General features: G+C 50.2%; 1 long non-coding RNA gene across 1 annotated transcript in view; it reads left to right on the top strand.

The window, feature by feature from the left end:
- The window catches only part of LOC104865504, a 32430-nt gene extending 16088 nt beyond the window's left edge, over positions 1–16342 (top strand). Inside the window, exons 2-4 of the long non-coding RNA XR_781173.1 lie at positions 265–344; positions 15843–15991; positions 16234–16342. This is a non-coding gene — a long non-coding RNA (uncharacterized LOC104865504). The remainder of the gene's footprint in view (positions 1–264; positions 345–15842; positions 15992–16233) is intronic.
- The last annotated feature ends 3665 nt before the right edge of the window (positions 16343–20007 follow it).

The raw sequence follows: 20007 nt of genomic DNA, 5'->3' as shown, positions 1-20007 counted from the left end.
TAATCTGTGTGTGAGCTAACTAACTTTATATAGACCTAAAATAAATAAATCTGATGCTGGCAAAAAAAAAAAAAAAAGAAAATGTGTTTGTATAGGTGCCAACTCCCTTGGTGAATGTAATTGTGTAGTGAAAAAATGTACTATTAAAAATAAAAAGTAAAGAAAAAGAGCACGGAGACTCAGTACATGTTATGCAACATTACGTTGACCTTGGTGTGAATTATTTTTTCTACTATCTTGAAACCTTTCGTGCCTCCATTCTAGGTCGTTAAGCATCGACAATGAATGCACAAAACATCCAGAGGACATAGGAACCTTTCAACTCGGCCATGGCTTTCAGTGAGGTAAGAGAGCAGTGCGGAGCTACACTGCCAACAGCGCGACCACACAATCACTAAGCACGCGACACTTCGGGAACTTCTCCTTCATTACACATCTGTGAAGCACATTTGAACACAGCGTGAGCGAGGTCACCTCGATTTCCTCTGGGGCTGTCCGCGGCCGGTGGACCCGGGGGAGCGTGGGTGGACGGCCCGCGGGAGGAGCCCGTTCCCTTCCCGGAGCCATCCCCGAGCTCAGCCGGGGTCTGGGTTCCCCACGGCCCAGCGTCCATCGTCCACCGGCACCTGTGAGCTTCACAAAGCAGCCGAGGTCTCGGGGTGGCTTTCAAGGTGCCCCCGAGGTGAGTGGGCTGGGGTTCTGCCGTGACACTGTGCCCGATTCCCTGATCTTATCCCGGCGTCCTGCGAACGCCCAGGTGGTGTGTCCTCCCCAGCCCGTCTGTGAATTTGACGAGCGCCTCTTTGCACCTGGAGGTGACAAAGAAGGGACACAGAGCAGCCCCTCCTGCCTTCGCAGCACTGTAAGGACGTCCCCCCACCCCGTGCCCGGGGATCCGGGCCAGCAGAGGCCCCGAGGGTGCAGCGGCCACTTCTCTCCCAGGAGCTGCACGCGTTCTCGGGGGCCCAGCTGGAGCCACCCGGCCAGCGCTGCGGGCCCTGGGGTGTTCCCTCCCGCCCGGAGCACTCCGAGGCAGCCCCGCCGCCTTCCACGTGTCCGTGGGCACCATCGCATTAGCAGCGGGAACTGAACTTCGTCCCGCACTCTGGAACGCAGCCCAGCGAGCCCTGAACTCACAGAGGGGATTCGCTGCTCCTCCGGGACGCCACTGGTTCATCTTTACCCGGCGCCTCCCTCTGCCTGGTACTGAGCCGGTCCCCACTGCTGGCAGGCGGTGCGGTAGCTTGTGCGGGCCGATTGTCCAGGCCCTGCTTCTGTAGCAACTTGAACCCGTTGGCTTTCAGGGCTCTAGTTTGTGTCTCCGCACGTGATCTCCACAGATTCCTGCTAGTGTGGATTTTGGAGTCAGACAGACCTGAGTTCAAACCTCAGTTCTGCTACTTCTTATTTATTTATTTTTATTTTTTGAAACAAGGTCTTACTCGCTGAAGTACCCAGGCTGAGCTTGAACTTGTGACCCTCCTGCCTCAGCCTCTTGAGTGCTACAGTTATAGACATGCACTGCCACACCTGGCTCATTTCTATTTCATTTTCTAATGATTTTGCCTTCTGTACTAAGCTGAAAATTTCTTAAAGTCAGAAAACCTTTTCTTCATTTTTTGGGTCTCCTTTGTACCTAGTAGATGCAGTAGATGTCTGTTTACTGGGATTGGAAGTTTTGTTTTAAATTTTTATATACAGCACGCATACACATAACTCATGCCAGGGATTTAGCTCAGTGGTTCCACCCCCTGCCTCACATGTGCTAGGTCCAGAGTTCCATCCCTGGTACACAACAAAAACAAAGAAACCCCCAAAACAAGACAAACAGACAAACAAAAAACTCCACATAACTCATGAATTCACCTTGGAAAACAGTGAAGGTGAATAGGAGAATCCGGATTTGCATTTTAACTGAGGGTGAGGGTCTGGGACACCAAGCCCCCGCTTGTGAAGGATGGGGCACAGGGCTCTGGGCAGAGTAGGGTAGGGAAGAGCTCGCACAGCCCCCTCCCGGGGTGCAGGGCACGGAGCAGGCAGAGAGGCGGAGGAGGGGCCTGCGGTCTGGGAAGGTGTCACCCAGCCGTGGACGGATCTCAGCGCAGCTCTGGGCAGACAAAGGGCACAGGCGGCTCTCTGGCCGGAAGGGTTAAAGGGGAGGTGTGCAGACACACACAAGCGCTTCCCAGCCGGACCGCCGTGCCCCTGCTCCGTGATCCGCACGGCACAAGCCTGGCATTGTCTGCGCGTAAATTAGAGATAATGATTCCGCGTTTCTGTCCCCGCTGACCCGTGGACAGATGGCCAGCATGAATACCGCGTTTATCTGGAGCAGATCGGCCTCTCTCCGACCTGCCGGCTGCGGCAGCTGCAGGCGGCCCACCCCTGCCCCTGCGCTGGGGCTGCCCTGGGGCGCGGTCCCTGCGAACCTCTGCAGAACCGCTTCTCCTGGGGACCAGCGTTGCCTGCTTACGTCACACTGCTTAGTGCCAATCATTTCAGGTCGGAGTAAAACGGCGGGAAGTGCTAGACTGTCGGAAGCATCTTCGGTTCAAATCGCTGCTGGGATCATTTTCGACCACAGATCTCTTTGCTGACTGTTAATAAGAAGGGTTCCTCTTAGCATGAAGATACACGGTGGGGCAGTGTAAATGAGCTATTTCCTCTATGGCTTTCAAAAAAGACATTTGTCTATGGTGTGTATTCCCAGGAAACTTTATTTTATTGCTAGTTTTGGTGCTGGGCACAGAACCCAGGGACTCCACAATGAGTTGTATTCCCCCCAACCCTTTTCTATTTTTCCTTTTGAGACTGGCTGGGTCAGGATACATCATTCAGTTGCCCAGGCTGGGTTCAAACTTGGGATCCTCCTGCCTCAGCCTCCCAGAGAGCTGTGATGACAGGTGTGCACCGCTGTGCCCCGCTCTTCTCACAGTGAGTTTTAGGATCATATTTGTATGAAGGAATCAAGAAGATCAATTTTAATTTAATTACCTACTTCACAAGGTCATATGAGGACACAAGGCTTTGGTGAATGTTAATTTTTCATTAGTTCATTCAATGAAGGATTTTTACTGTTGAAATGCTACAGCAGATGTGTCCAATCTATAGCAGACAGTTAGTCATGTGGCCCCACCAGAGGGTAAACTTTTGTTTTGTTTGACGCAGGATCTTGCCATATAGTTCAGGCTGGCCTTGAACTCACTGTGTAGCTCAGATTGGCCTTGAACTTGAGGTGATCCTCCTGCCTCAGCCTGTTGAGAGCTGGGGTGACAGGCATGACCACCATGCCCTGCTGAGGTGGCAAACTTTTAAGGTGATCATGTGATGCTTGGCCACGTTTCTCACGACTCGATTGTTTGGGTCTTGAGCATTGTGAGTGGGTGACCGTAGCACACCCCAGAGGGGGGCTTCGCAGGTCCCACAGGCCTCATCCAGTCCACACTTTGTGTACAGACGTTACACGCACTTCGATGACTCGTGAGGAGAACGCAGCGACTGTAGTAGTAGTATTCAACCTGCCCACACGTGCGCATGCACATAAAGACAGGCATTTGTTGTTACTAAACAAACATGTAAATTACTGAATTACTGAACTTGGACTTGTGTTATTTTATAAAATAATAAGTTAAAATATTAAAAATAAAAGGAAGTTGCATTAGCTCTGCACATTAACTATGTTATATATTTTACTTGTGCCCAAGACTTTTCCTCTTCACTCATTGTGCCAAAAGATTGGACACCTTGGCCAGCTGTGGTGGTAAATACCCGTAATCTCAGCACTCTGGGAGGCTGAGTCAGGAGGATTTCAAGTTGTGGGCAATTTATCGAATTAGCAACTGTCTTATTGCTTTTCTTGTTGCTGAGATAAAATATCCAACACCCGAAGTTAAAGGGGAAAAGATTTATTTTGGCTCACGGTTTGTAGTCTCAGTCCATAGTCAGCCAGTTCCAAGGCAGGGTGGCCTGGCAGAGGAGAAACAGTTCATGGAAGGCAGAAGATGGCAAAGCAGCAAGCAGTGAAGCAGAAGAAGCAGCAGCACTATGAGGGAGAAGCCTCTCCCTTTTAATCCTTCCAGGCTACCTGACCTTTGGGTGGTGCCACTCACACTCATAGTGGGCCTTCCTACTATCCACACCCAGAGCTATGCCAAACCAATCAGTGGACTAATTTAGTGATCACACACCCTCAGTCTCAGCATCACACATCCTAGATCCTGGCATCTCTGACAAGCCCCACCTGTGAGTGCATGAGGCTTTGGGGGGACATCCAGAGCGACACTCTGTCTGAAAATTAAAAAATAAAAAGGGATGGGGGATGTTTCTGGGTTCAATCCCTAGTACTGAAAACAAAACAAAAATTGGATGGACACCCACCATCGAGATCAGGACTTGACCTCTATATGCAGTTTCCTTGTTTTCAGGGAAGACTGATTATCTTTTGAATTTTACCAGGAAGGAGAAAAGGGTAGTTCGAGTTTTAAAATTCCCATGAGGTTTTAGAATTCTTCCCCTTCCAGCAACATGTTCCCAGCAATTATCTCCCCTGAAATATTAGTGTTTTATTTTTATTAGTACACACTTGCAGTACATGATGTTTGCGTTCCTTGTGTGGAACTGAGGCATGCACATAACACACCTTAGTTTATTTTTTCATTTCCTTTCCCTTTTCTCCTTCCTCTTTGAGAAAACCCTGTCTCCTTGTTTCCTATTATTGGACTTTTATTTTGCTTTTCATCTATACTTGGTGTTTCTCATAGACGAGAAAGTGTGTGCATCTGATTTATTTCACTTAGCATTATGGTCTCCAGGTGCATCCATTTTTCTAAAAAAGACATTCAAATTTACCCTTTTTTTTCTTTCTTTTTCTTTCTTTTTGGTACCAGGGATCAAACTCAGGTCCTTGCATTTGCAAGGCAGGTGGTGGAACCCCTGGACCAAATCCCAGCCCCTCAAATTTACCCTTCTTTACAGCAGAGTAGTACTCCACTGTGTGAAGATGACACATTTCCTTTGTCCATTCCTCTGTTGATGAACGTCTTGGAAACAGTATTAGTATTTTAAATCTAGGTCCAGAGAGAGTTGAAGTCTCTGTTGGATGACACCTCCTTTTTCTATTCTGCTTCTCCTCTTGGCCATCACCCTGTGAGTCAAGGTAGCTTCCCCAAGCTCCATTTGACATTAAACAGAGTCACTTAAAGCAAAACACTGCTGTGGATTCTTCTGGAAAAATGGCCTGTTGCTGCTGAGCCTCTCCGCCATTGGCATTTCCTGGTCCATAAGAGGACCTGCCTCCCTCTCTAGCTGGCCCTGCTTGAGATTTCAGATTCCTGGTCCTGCACATCTTTTCCATCTGGCTGGAAACTCACCTCCCCTGTGTTCTTAGGTTCCCTTTCTTCTTGAAGTTCCACTTGAGGTTAAGCCCACAGGCCAGCCTGGCTGTGACTCTTGACTTCACTTTTTTAAAGATTAACATACTTTATTATTTAGGACAGTTTTAGATTTATAGAAAAATGGAGGTGATAGTACAGAGAGTTCTCACAGACTCTGTATGAGTTCCCCTACCATTAATATCACATGTTTTTGGCATAATTTTTACAACCAACAAATCATCATTGACGTATTACAATTAACTGCAGTCTGAGGTTTGTGCAGCTTTTTTTTTTTTCATTCTAGGAGTTTTTCAGATGCAGGACCCTGTCCTGGTGCCACATTATACTTAGCTGTGCTGTCTCCTTAGGCCTCTCTTGCTGTGACAATTTCTGACTTTCCTTGTTTCCTTGACAGTTTGGGGAATACAAGTCTGGTATTTTGCAGAGTGTCATTATTTTGGGATTTATTTGATTTTTTTTTCCTTCCCATGATTAAACTGATGTTTGGGATTGTTGGAAAAAACATTACAGGGCCAGGGATTTAGCTCAGTGGTTCCACTGCCTTCCTCGAAATCGCAAGGTCCTGAGTTGGATCTCCGGTACAAAAAAAAAAAGGAGAAAATACTATGGAGATAAAGTGACGATTTCATCATAGATATCAAGAACACACACCACTCACATAGGGGTTCACAACCCTTTGGGAACTGGGCAGCCCAGGAGCAGGTGAGGGGTGGGGAGCAAAGGCAGCCATTTCCAGCCGTTCCCCACTACTCCGCCCCCCGCTGAGCTCTACTTCCCGTTGGATCAGCGCAGCACTGGGTTCCCCTAGGAACTTGAACCCTACTGCACTGCGCATGTGCGGGATGCAGGCTGCCCATTCTTTACGCGAGTCTAATGTCATAACAATGAAAATAAAGTGCGCAATAATGCCGTGCTCTTGAACCGTCCTGAAACCATCCCCTCGCCAGCTCTGTCAGTGGGAAGGTTGTCTCCCATGAAACCAGCTCCTGGTTCCCGAAAATGTTGAGAACGGCTATGTCTGTGATTAGGGACTGTTGTTGAAATTGACCTCGGTCTCCTGGGTGAAGTCTCTACTGTGAAGCTCTCCCCCATACTTTACTGTTCTCCAGGGACTGAGGCGCTGCGCGAAGCCCGCTAAGGAGCAGGAAGGTGCTCTTCTCCCAGAAGGCCGAGGGTCTGACTCGGTGCTGGGTATCGGCCGGTTCTTCTGCTCAGGTGCTCTGGCCCAGCGTGACCTGGGGGCCTCCTTTGTGTGGAGCTCCTCCCCACGTACTGCTGACTACGGGGGCAGCCCCTCTGACCACACTCTAAGTCTCAGTGACTGGCCGAGCTCATTCCTCCAGGACTTTCCTCTGAACTGCTGACAGCAACGTGTGCTTTGCCCCCAGTCTCCTGGGCACACTGGCCCGGCACTATTGCCAAGCGGTGTTTCATTGTTTGTTCCTGTGTCTGCCTCCTTATAGGATGAGCTCTCTAAATGCAGGGGCTCTGACTTACCATATTGCCACAGAATAATACCAGGTCTTGCATTAATGTTTGCTCCAAAAGATTCCATAGGGAAATGTCTTTTCTCATGTACGACAATCTGCATTTCCTCCTGTACGAAAACCTAGGTTTATCCATGTATAGAAAACTGCATGTATTCAAATAGTCATGTCATCTTCTTCTGGAAAGTCATCGTAATTCTCAAACTCTGAATTTTGACCTGAATTTCTTTCAACTCCATTTCCTGTGGAACCTTTGGTCCCAGTCTCTCTCATGCAGCAGTAGAGCTGTCCCGAAATGAGCACTTGTGCTCAGTTACCGCACACAACGTGTGGAATTCCGAGGATTCTTGGAGACACGGCCACGCCCATTCATTATCAAGGGCGCGCGTTACTGGTGTGCTGTGTCCGTGCTCCCATTGGCCACTGGGCAGTGAGTCTCAAGTTCTTCTCTTCACACAGATGCTTATCTCTTGTTCAAAGGCATCTGCTTGGGTGATTACAAGTACTTAATTATAATGTAAATGATCATTTAAGCGTCAATGTCAAGAATGTTATTTATTTATATTTAATTATGTATTTACATTATTTGTTATTTCCATACATCCTGTGTGTATCGCAACAGACACACTACATGCATCTGTCTGGCTGATGATCTTAACTGGGGCATGTTTTTGGGTAGGGGTTGTACTGTGAGCATCCTGAAAAATCATGGGGGGCGCTCATTTTCTGGTGAGGTCTTGTTTTCCGGGAATGTGGTCGTTGTCTCTTTGGTACCAGGCTGTAGGACAGTGTCTGACATCCACTGTGGGGTAGACGACTGGCTAGACGTGGCTGTGGCTGAACGTGTACACCTGTCACCTGCCCTGCGGGCCACTCAGCTGCTACCTGGTGCAGCTAGGGCCAAGGGCCTGGAGGTCGAGGATGTGCCAAGTGACTGGAGAGCTGCTGGTTACAAACAAGCCATCGATGTAAGTGGCTGCTTTGTCTGCAAGCTGGTTGCAGAAGCGCTGACCATCCTTTAAGACCAAGGCAGGAACGCAGCACTACAATCAAGGGTAATTGGAAAATTATAGGAGTGTGAAATTACCCGATTGCAAATAAATTCCCTTTCATGCTAGGCAGGGAAGCCCAGTCACTGATTTGTCCCCCTCTTCATGTAAGGAAACCTCTTCAAGATAATCAAGTTTTACTGACAAGACTCAACTGCGGTTTTCCCCATTAAGTAACTACCTCCATGGATGTTCAGGAGGATCTTCCACAGTGGTGTCAAAAATATCACAGGGATCCCTCACGGGGGCAGTTTGGAGTTGTATAAATTTGAGGGCTGAATGCCACTTCCTCTTTGATCGATTTTCCTGCTGTTCAGGTACAAGCTGCAGATGTCCCTCCACGAATCAGCCATAAGATCTCATAATGGGCCGTTAATCTGTCTACAGGTGTGGGCCACACAGAAACACGCATTCTCACATTTTCCCAAGTGATTATATATTCTCTTAAAACATTATATCCTCAGCTCTTTCACACACCCCTCCTGGGATTAGAAATTGCCATGGCCTTTGTGGAAAGCAATTTGACAATACGTTCTAAATGCTTTGGAAACACTCAGAGTCAGTAATTTTATTTCTGGGAGCATACATTTATTTAAAAAAAAACCTTGTCATTGTGGGAAATTTAAAATCAATGCAAGAATAGGAGAGAACAGCAAACTCCCATGCACCCAACCTCCAGCTTTAGCGATTCTCAATTCACGGCCAGCCTTGTTTTGCATCCCTAGCAGCCCTCCCTACCAGCTTTTTCTAAGGCATATCCAAGACATCATGCCATTTCTCCTATAAACATTTCAGCACACAAGTTAAAAAAGCATGGCCTCTGAAAAATCACCAGTATGCTGTGATCACTCCTCAAAATCAGTCCCTTAATATTGTCTGTGTCCAGAATTCTGATTTTTTAAAAAATTGTTTTGGTGGTACTGGGGACTGAACCCAGGTCCTTTGCACTGAGCTACATCCCTAGCCTCTTTTCCTTGCTAAGATTTTTGACACAGTCGCTCCCTAAGACACTAAATTGCCAAGGCTGGGCTCAAACTTTCAATCCTCTTGTCTCAGCCTCCAAGAGTGCTGGGATTACAGGCATGTACCACCACGCCTGGCTATTGCATAAATATTTTTATGCTGGGATTGTTTAATATGAATTCAAACAAGATTCACATATTGTGTTATGCTCATATGCCTCCCAAAGAGTTTTAAACCTCTGCCTTCCCAACCTGTATTGAAAATCAGTGACATTTTTTACCTTTTCAAGCTTCAAATCAGCTTTCACAGAGGCTTCATCCACAAACTGTTACAAAGAAGTCCAGTGTTGGAGTCTCTGAATGCAGTGACTGAGAAACCAAAGATCAAATACTTACCAGCTCCTTTTCTTTGTTGCCACACGAACGCACGCGCACGCACACACACACACACGCGCACACACACATCTGCTCTATCCGAGGAGCTCACATTCTGTTTTGCACAGTGTTATGATACTGATGATAGGCCACTGCAGTTTTTTACCACCTTCGTTGTGCTAGGCACTTTACCTGTATATAAAACAAGCGAAGCAGTGTGAAACAGCTCCCCATATGGAGAATCCCCTGCTTCCTTTATTGAGGTCATGGCCTTACCATAAGCGTGAGGTATTTATTTTGTCCCCCCCAGGAGCCAGCAAGCCCAGGTGTGCAGGAATCTTCTCCTCCCAGAGCCCTCTGGCCACACTTCCAGGCTCTCTCTCCTTAGTGCTCTGAGGCTGCAGGGAGAATCCGTCCTTGTTCCTCCCAATGTTGGGCCGCTCCAGGAATCTCTGACTTGCAGCTGTGTACCACCCGTCTCTGCCTCTGATTTCATACTGATTGATTTTCCCTCTTCTTCTTCTAAGGTCCTTTGTCCATGGGTTGGGGGCCATTCCGATGATCTAGGATGATGTCCTCTCAGGGTCTTCAATGGCATCTGCAAAGACCTAGCGTTATTCAGCTTTTTCATTACTGAGCCTGATACCTGATGCCACAACTTCAAGGAGGAGAAGTTTAGTGAGTGAGGCCTGTGGTTTTAGGAGGTTTGGTGGATGGTCAGCTGGCTGCATGGCACAAACTCATGATGGAAGGCCATGGGGGAGCAAAGATTCTTAGTTCATGGTGGCCAGGACTACATCCCAGAGAGGGAGGAACAGAGCACCAGATATAGGAGCCGAGGTCACCCCTCTATGACCCACCAAGACGCACTCAGGCTCATGCTTACCTAATGTGCTAAGTGTTTCTTAATCTAATAAAGTTTAACACATCAGGATTAATGGTCACCGTGTTTTTTAAAGAGCAGTTACATTCACTGGGTGCAGGTTATTGAAGGTGGAGCTAACTATTTTGGGGTGGTCACTACAGATTGTCTGTCATATACCGCCCTGTGGAGAGTAGTCCAGACGAAGCAGGAAACTGTGTGGACCCCAGACAGACCACTCTGAACATGCAGATAGGTTAAAAGGTGCCTCCTGTCAGTCTCAACAGCCCTGAATAGAAATTTGCTCTCCTTTACACACCTTGTTTTTGGTTCCAGGGATCGAACTTGGGTCCTTGCGCTTGAGAGGGAGGTGGCAGAAACACTGAGCTAAATCCCCGGCCCCTATATACCTCTTTTTACATCTATAAAACTTAATTCCACTGGCGTTTCCCTGGGAATATAAAAGCAGGATTTGCACAAAGCAGTGCTGTGGAAGGTAGGGGAGAACACAGAGTTCCGGCAGGATTTCTGAGCCCATTAGGCTCCTTTGGTGACAGATCGCAGAGGTGTCATGGCTACTCAGGTGCATTCTACAAAGAGGACAGTTACCTAGTTGGCCCACGGTTGTCTAATAACAAAGTTAACCCACAGCTGCCCAGTTTTGTATGGAGGGGTGGTCTCCTCTCTCACAGAGGAGGGGGAAAGTGGAAACAGTGAGACAAGTTAGGGTGCTCGCATAGTCACCCACTTGGCAGATGCTGTGGCTTGTATCCAGAATGGGAAGGAGAAAGCTAGGATGTGTATTTCCAATGTAGGAGCAAACCTGAGGGAGACTCGGGAGAGAGAGCAGGAGAGGCAACAAAGACTGCTCCACAGATGGACGAAATCAGCATTGCAACAATGAGCATAACAACATGCAGGGTGGGCTGGGTGAGGTTAGGAGGCAGTCAAGGATTTAGCGTGGGATATAGGGGTCCCCTTTTAGACACCGAAGTGGTGGTATTCAGTAAGCAGTTACATGCATCGGACCTGAGTTCAGGAGAGTTGTGTGCTACAGATACAGGTTCGTGAGCCACTGGTGGCCTAGCAAGGTCGGAGAGATCATCTAGGGAGAGCGTAGGGATGCAAAAGTCAGCAAAGAGAGTCCGAGGGTCTCCAGCACTGACCAACCAGGAGGAAGCAATGGGAACCCAGCAGAAAAGACAGAGAAGGAGCAGCCAGTGGTTGGAGAACCGAGATTTGCAATTTAGGTGGAAATCCGCCTGCATCCAACCCCTCTTCCAACACCAAGTTGTGGGAAGGAGCTGTAGGTTGTAAATCTCCTTCTCCTGCACTGGCTACCACAGGGCCAGCCATGTCTCTGCGGTGAGTCCGGGCCCAGACCCAGGTATGGCAGGGCATCTATGGTGGGCTGGAGCAAGTGGGAGCGCCTGGCCATCAGGGGCACCTTGGCTAAAGTGATCCTGGGCCTCAAACTGGCATTTCTGGGGGTCTTCACCCACCCAAGGCAGCCCCAAGCTACAAGCTCAGAAAGAAGCCCGTTAAACAGAGCCCATGGATCTCTGGTGTGCAAAGTAGGAGATGAAGGCAGAAAGATGGGACAAGAAGGGGGAAGCTATGGCCACAGGAAGAGAAGGGCAGCACATGGGGTATGGAGGAGCAGCAGAGAGCTGCCCTGCACGCCACGGGGCTGGTGGCTTTTGTGCTCTTGAAGGTTTTACAATCTTCTGGGCCTTGGTGTCCCATCCAGAAGTAGTGCTGGACCCTGCTTTCCTCATCACTTTGTGATCGGGATCAATCAAGATAATGCAGGCAAAAGCACAATGCAGAGGAAAAGCAGCAACCAGGAAAGGGACTGGATTTGAAGGGAGGGTGAATAGAAGAAACTCGGGAAATGATTCTCTCCACTACAAGAACGCCAGCTCTCCCTATGGCCAGCTAAATCTGGCCACAGACATATTTGGATTTCCTGATCTTGCAAAGCTCTGTGCTTGGCAGTAAGGAATAAGACGATCCAGACAGGAACCTGATTCTCTGAGGGTCCTTGTTGCTGGGCAGCTGTGGGTGGGTGAGCACTTTACACCAGCGGTCTTCAGCCTTTTTTGCACCAGGGACTGATTTCTGGGAAGACAATTTTTCTGCAGACAGGAGTAGGGAGGTCAAGATAATTCAAGCACATTATATTTATTGTACACTTTATTTGTATTATTACTGTGCAATTCATAATGGAATAATTATACAATTTGCCATAATGTAAAGCCAGTGGGAGCCCTGAGCTTGCTTTCCTACAACTAGAGGGTTCCTTATGGCGTGGTGGGAGACAGTGACACTGCAGTGTGTCTCTCACGTCCAGCCTACTCCATAATCTCCTTTTGGTTGCTGTCACTGCAGTAAACCCTGCTTTATAAAGAAAGTCAGGATGCTGGAAACAGAAGCAGGTTTTTCAGTGTTTTCATGGCAATCGAAGGCCATTCTGCCTCAGCTTTAATCCAGAATGTACAGAGATTTGAAGTTGTCTCAAACATACTTTTAAGACCACCTTCTCTGCAGCCTCGAGCAGTTGATCTTCCTCCAGAATGGACCAAATCGGTGGAACTGGCTTATTCACAATAGGGCACCGTTTTATTCTTTCTCAGTTCAGGAGTCTTTTGTGGTTGGGAAGCAATGCTCAAACTCTTTTGGAACCTGTGGTAGAGGCAATCATGCACCAGCTGGGAGAAAGAAGGCCCTGGCTCAGTCTCTTTCAAAATCTCTGCTAATGTTTGAAACATGTCAGAAATCCCAACGTTCACTCATCACCCCCATAATTCTAGTTTTTGGCTTTGAATGCAGCCACTACCTGCCACTCAAAATCTCTGCTAATGTTTGAAACATGTCAGAAATCCCAACGTTCACTCATCACCCCCATAATTCTAGTTTTTGGCTTTGAATGCAGCCACTTTACCTGCCAAATTGAACACAGTCGTCACTCTTTTCTGAAGTGACAGATAGGGTTAGTTGAGCAGGTTGAATGTGTCACAATGAATAAAGCAAGCTTTTCGAACCATTCTGTGTCATGGAAGTGTGCTGCGAGAGAAATCACTGAGGCAATTTTCATAACTCAAAAGCTCTGACCAGTGATCTATTTCAGAAACCAGCTCACTTCTGTGTAAGAGAAGACGTTTGTGCTCCGTGTCTGTCCCCTCACAGAGGTGCATGAGCAAACATGAGTTCGGGGCATGTATTTAATGCAGTTAATAGTTTGAATCACACCCTGCAAAACCTTGTTGCATTTCAGATGACATTTTCAATCCAGCCTTTCTCTCTGGATGACACAGCCTATGAACTCACATTCAGGAGCGACCTGTTTGACCTGAGGTAGTGAAAACAGACAGCTGCCTAATCTCGGCAGCCAGTTCCTCTGTGCACAAACCAACAAAAAAGGACCAGTCCAGCTTTCCCGATACGTAATCAATCACTCAAAGACTGGAGGAGTTCTGCAGCTGTGCTGTTGGGTGGCAACAAAGGGGCACGTAATGTACCCTCCTGCACACACACTCCTGAAAAACATACCGCCCCAAAACAAGCATTGTGTTCTTGCTGTCAACGTCGGGGGGCGCTCTGCCTGGGCAGAGTCTCGTGCTGACTCCTTACTCCCCTCTGCTCTTTCAGCAATTCAGGTAGGGGTGGTGCCAGCTGAAAGAGGAACACATGCCCCTCTCCCAGCTGCAGAATCTCCTGAGGGTTCACAACAGCTGTCCTTCACCGCGGGCACGACCTGCTGCCCACCAGTAGTAATGGGATCCCTGGCTTTGGCAACTGGCTTTAGCCACTGAAAATGACATTCTCGGTGTAGACACATTCGATGAAGTGGTGGTCTTTAATACTTGCTTCTGTTTTTCATCTTCATGGTTTTTTTCTTTCTTTAAAGAAAGATTCCCAAAGTTTGTCTTTTAATGCAGGGTGCTTGGTCTCCATGTGACACGCTAGCAGTGTTGAAAGTTTCGTGGCTTCAGTGGAGAGCTGGTCACCACATATTATACAATGTATCATTGTATAATAATGTGAACTGCCTGCTGCAGGGAAGCCTTAATTTAAGCAGGACTCTCTCTTTCAATAGCAGCTTCTTTTTTTGTTTGTTTGTTTTTTGTATGGGGAGGCAGGCTTCTGCTGACTCAGCCCTGGGATTTTCCAACTTTTCAAAAAAGCTCTCCGAGGAAATTAGTTTTGTTTTAGTTTTTCGACCAGGGTTGGCTTGTGGGCTTCCGCCAACAGTGACAGAGCCAAGTGCACAGCGTGAGGAAGAGGCGGGGATGGAAGTGGTAAAGAGAATGATGGGCAGGCCACACAGGGGCTGACACAGGCGCAGATTCTGAGCGTAGACCTGCCACCCAGTGCAGCTTGGCTGTCACTTGCCACTCACTGCTGGGGTTTTGATATCAGTCTGCAAACACTGACCCACTATGGTCTGCAGTCAGACCTCTCTGTGAATGTTCATCTGGATTGGCAGCCGCTCCCTGGCACCAGCATCACTGCCTCAGCTCCACCTCAGATCAGCAGGGCTAGATTCTCACAAGGAGCAGAAGCCTAGGTCCCTGCACACAGTTTGCAGTGGGGTTTGGGCTGCCATGCGAATGCAATGCTGCCCTGATCGACAGGAGGTGGAGCTCAGGCTGGAAACCCAGAGAACACTCTGCCCCCTTAATGCTACCTCTTGCTATGCAAACCAGGTCCTCCAGGCCATTCTGGGCCATCCTGGGATTCTGGAACCCCTCTGATGTGTTATTATTACTTTGCAATATGGGAGATTGATCCCAGGGCCTTCACTTAGCTACACCCCCACCCCTTCTTTTTTTTTTTAGAGATAGGATGTCCCTAAGTCATTACACCCAGCCTGGATTGGAACTGGAAATCCTGTTGCAGCCTCCCAGAGTGCTGGGATTACAGGTGTGTGCACCTAGCCCGGTCGTCCCTGATAATGCCAACCACTTCCTGTGTTACCTGTTACACCACTGCGGGCTCTGAGGAAGTTGGGTGCATGATGGCATTATCCCCAGCACAGGAGGTTGTCACTGGAGTGGAAGAAACTTGAATTGTGAAAGATTAGCTGCACAAGGAGTACTTGCGGTTTACAGAAGTGTGACACCTATAACCCAGCTCAATCTGCAGTCGACCCATAGGCACATTGAAATCGCAGGAGTGCTGACTCCACGGACTCCTGGAATAGATCATTCTTTGCTTGGAGACCCTGCCCCATGCAACATCTTTAGATGCCAGCAGCTCTGCTTTTCCACTTGAGAAAACTAATTATGTCTCCCTGTACCCTCCAATCATCCTGTGCAGAGCAAATCACCCTGTCCCCAAGAGCTGTGGGCTGGAGCAGTACTTCTCACCATGCAGCAGCCCCTGGGGCTCCTTAAGATGCCTATTCTCAGGTGAGGGGCCTGAGCATCTGTGTTCGTAGCTTCTGATGAGCACTGAAGGATGTTAGAACAGCTGGGCATGGCAGTGCACGCTGGGAGGCTGAGGCAGGATGACCTCAAGTTTGAACCCAGGCTGGGCAACTGAGTGACGTATGTAGAACCTGTCTCAAAATAAAAGATAACGAAGGGCTGGGGATGTAGCTCAGTGGGAAGGTGTTGGGTCCAGATCCTAGTATATCCCCCCCAACACACAGAAGGGTGGTCTTGTCCTGAGTGCACATAGGAAGCTCTAACTTTTCGCCTCCCCCACAGGAAGATTTGAACACAGGAAGACTCACTCACCCATGTGACCTGAGGTGAGGGCCCATCGAGGAGAATGCAGGAGAGATTCGTCCAGGCCAAGCCAATGAGACAAGAGCAGAGTGCTAGGCTCCTACCTTCCTCCCCAGGAAGATGACAAGGTGACAGCCACCCAGAACCAGCTCCCGAGGGAGGCCACCCCCCCGCCGCACGTGACGCGCTGGTCAGCAGCACAGTGAGCGCAGAACGCCAGCATCTCCGAGACGGGCTGGGCCGCACTGCCTGGGGCTGCACAGAGCCCCTCGAAAGGATCCCCTGTGTCCCTTGTCTTCTGGTCTCCAGCGAGGAGGCCGCCGCCTCCACCCCCGCACCCTGAGGTCACGGTGTTTGCTGGCTTTTGTAGGTGGCGCAGCCCTATCAGGAAACACCCGGAATGTCAGCACTCACATACGAACGTCCGCCGAGCACGATAACCCACGTAGTCACTCAGGCACCGAGGGACAAAAGTAGGCAGAAGGAGCTTCTGAAATTCTTTAGGAGGAGGTAGGTGGTGAGTGGGCTTCACGCTCAGCCCCAGGCTCCTCACGCCCCGTGCAAAAGCAGCTAGGAAGGTAAATAAACCCACAAGGGGGTCCCCTGCTCTGTGGTGGCCGAGGCCAAAGAACCTCAGCCCTTCTGTGTCCACCATTGTGGTACTGGCCAACGATCCTGAGGGTGAAGGTGCTGTGGGAGACAAGGTCCCAGGTGGGTTTCTAGGTGCTTGTGTGAAAAGAACATGATGTCAGGAAGAGGCAGCCAAGCATATGCTCGGAGTGAGAGCGCTGGCTCTTGCACAAAGGAGAATGGCCAGAGCGCCGAAGGCACTGGGTGTGAGGGTCCTAATCGTGGCTCCGTTGGGTCTTCCAGAGCGAGTGCCATGGGTGGGTGCTGAGGTCAGCGGCGTCTGCTGACGGTCCTTACTCACAGTGCAGAAAGGTTGCTCCAGGCCCTGCCAGCGGGGCTCACGTCCGGTGCTCTCCTTCTCTCTCCTCGGGTACTGGGCCTTCGGACAAAGCTGGTGTCGGGTGGGGGTGGCCCTGGGTGCTGCCAGGGTTCAGGCGAGGGCCGGGGAGCTGCTCAGTAGCCCCTGTTGTACAATATCAGAAGGATTCAGCTCCGCTTTGCAAGTGCGGGGCCTGAGGCTCAGAATCTCCCTGGCCCTGATCAGTTGGTGAGGGACACGTCCTGGATGGGATGGTTGAGGCCTTGGGTCAAGCCCCGAGATGTGCAGCCACGGTCAGGCACGGGCTTGGGACACCAGATGAGCTCTGGGGGGCGTGGGTTGGTGCCAGTTACTCGCTTGGGTCTCTTGGCCAAATGCATGCCGTGCTCTGGGGCTGGGCCAGAGTCTGAGAACCACAGTCCCCAAGCCTTGTGAGCTGCTTGAGTCCTGGCTCCTCCCGGTCCCTTGACTTTAACAGGGGCAATGGGAAGCTCCAGCCCTTGCCTTTGGGGGAACACAACACAGGTTCACCCTACCTAGCTGTGCTCTGGGCTCCGCTCCCAGGCAGGGACCAAGCTTGGATGCCACCCTCCCAGCAACCCAGCTGCACACCACACCCGCACCTCGGAACCTGCAGGCCTAGCTACCAACAGGCACGTTTTCCCTCCAGTTCCCACCCCACGGGCTGCTCCTGAGTTTCTGCTGCCTCCAGTCTAGAGTCAGAGCCCTTCAGCCTTTTCCCACGTGTGTAACAACCACCCAGGGTCAAGTCCTGTCCATGTGGGACCAGTTTTCTGGGTCTTGCTGGACCCAGACGGACCTGGGGGAGGTTTTCATGGGTCGGCGACAGAACTAAGACAGAAAAGTGGAACTAGGTAGAAAGGAAGGCTGAGTGGTAGGAAGAATGGAAATGACCTGTGCAAAGGCCCTGTGGTCTGAGGACTCCCACATCTTGGGGACCAAGAGGAGACCCCCAGCTAGAGTGAGGGGACCTCAAAGGCAGCCCCAGCACAGTTGTGCCTCCTGCCCTTCTTCCTGGGGGCACCCAGATGAGATGCTAAAGGGTTGGGCCTGACTTTCCCCAGATGTGTACCATGAGATTTGCATTCTGTCTTCTGCATGGAGATAGGTGTGCATCAGAGGTCTGCCATAGGCTGGCTTTCCGGGAAGAGAGGGAGGACTGGAACTTGAGCCCACGCTGCCCACGCACCTGTGACCTGGGGCTGGATGCTTCTGCCGAGTAAGCGACTCTAACTCAGAGGTTGGCCCCACTCAGGGACTGCTGCCCTGGCTGGAAGGGGGCGTGGGAGCTGCAAGTGCTGAGATTGAGCTCCAGGGCTGGACTTCCATCCCCTACACCGCTGTCCTGCTGGCACAGGGCTCCTGGTTCTTGCATGTCTGAGGAGGTACGAACCCCAGTGCTTTTCGGATTTCTCAGCAGTATGTGTTTCCAGTTTTTCAGGGGAGTTGGTCACATCCTTACCACCTCTTCATCTTCTCTGCTGTCCCTTCCCCTCCCTCCCACCTCTTCCCAGAGCCCCTTCCCAGCTCTGAAAGGTCTACCTCTGTTTCCTACCATGTCTTTTATTTTTCTCTTTAAATTATTTATACTTTGAGTTTTGGAGAAGCTGTGTGATATTTAACCCTCTGTGTTTGATTTATTTCACTTAACATTATGGCCTCAAGGTGCATCCATTGTCCCACAAATGATTCAACTTTATCTTTCTTTATGACCGAGTAGTACTCCAGCGGGTGTGGACACCACTTCATTTATCTTCTCCTCCCTCCATGGACACACAGGCTGCATTGGACACGTGGGTGTGCATTGATCGTGTCACAGGAGGACTTTGACTCTTTTGATACCCTAGTGTTTTAAATCTCTCATCCTAGCAAACTGGACATTGGCTTGCAGCTTGGATGTCCAGGGGGCCAAGGGACTCAGGATGCCCCTGCTGGCAAAGAGGCAGCAAGGACAGGAAGGAGTGACCCTAACCTACAGCAACCCTGCCAGGTGGCAGGCAGCTCGATGTGACAATGACTCCGTCACCTGCCCGAGGGCCCGAGGCTGCCGCCTGCTCACCACAGCTGCAAGAATAGCCGCCCCCTGGGAGCCGGGCACATTTCTCTGACACTGCAGCGCCACCACCCTGTCCCTGCCCGGCCTCCGCCTCTCTTCTCACACAGCTGACTTCTCTCGAAATAACAAAATCAGAAGTCACAGTCTCCTCATTTCACATGAATCCAGGTCACTGGGTCCCCTCTCCAAAGGAAATGTAGCTTCCTGCGGCGGTGAGCCTGCAGTCTCTCCCTTTCAGCAGAAGTGGGTCAGGCTGCAGCCTGGTTTCGGAGCAGGGATCCACGGTGACCTGAGCCCCGGCGGGTGGGCAGCAGCTGGCCTCTCTGAGTTCGCCCACCCCACACCACCGCTGGCCACGGCTCCACTCTGAGGCGTGGACCGATGTCTTTTCCGTGGCTCGGTCTTGCTGGGGCTTCCATTTTCCTGTGAAAGCCATTTGCGGTCTGCGACCCTGGCCACTGTGCGCTGAGAAGACAGCAGATTTACAGCAGGCCTGGAGAGCTCCAATCCAAGGATGCTTTTCCCCGCTTGCAGCCAGTAATTTATTTTTAAAAGATCGCTCTGTTATTTATGGGTCTCAGTGACTGTGACGGCTGAAGTGAACTGCATCTTATCAGATAAGCAAAACTAAGCAGATTAAAGGGAAAAGCTCACATTTCAATCAGAAGGACGCATGCCAGGGTGTCTCAGATGTGCGGCTGATCTGCTGGGTCCTGGCTCCTTTTGTCCCTGAAGAGCCATGAGGTTCAGGGCAAAGCACGGAGCCTGCACCAGGCACTCAGGGTCACAGCTTCTGGGGCTCCCGGTGACAGAGCAGCACAGGGCAGGACAGCCACACGGGTGGCCACTGGGAGCGGGACTGCCGGAAACATCTGGGCCACGTGTACTTTCAGCAAAAGCTACCTACACGGCCATCATGGCCTTTGTCTCTGCCTCCTGTAGGATGCTCATCTCGAGACATGGGCCTGAACATGGCACAAGATAAACCCAAGCGGCAACCTGGCTTGGTGTCCCGAGCCCTGCTGTCCAAATAACACTGTAATGGAGCCAGGCAAACCGGGGGGGGGCGCTTTATTCTCCCCCAGAAATGAAGATCGGCTTCCCCGCTACACAGCCAC

The sequence above is a fragment of the Fukomys damarensis genome, unplaced genomic scaffold (genome assembly GCF_012274545.1).
Source record: "Fukomys damarensis isolate Sample0158 unplaced genomic scaffold, DMR_v1.0_HiC HiC_scaffold_25, whole genome shotgun sequence".
Classification (NCBI taxonomy): domain Eukaryota; kingdom Metazoa; phylum Chordata; class Mammalia; order Rodentia; family Bathyergidae; genus Fukomys; species Fukomys damarensis.
Note: the sequence above shows the minus strand (reverse complement) of the source record. Positions and strands in the feature narration are given on the sequence as shown.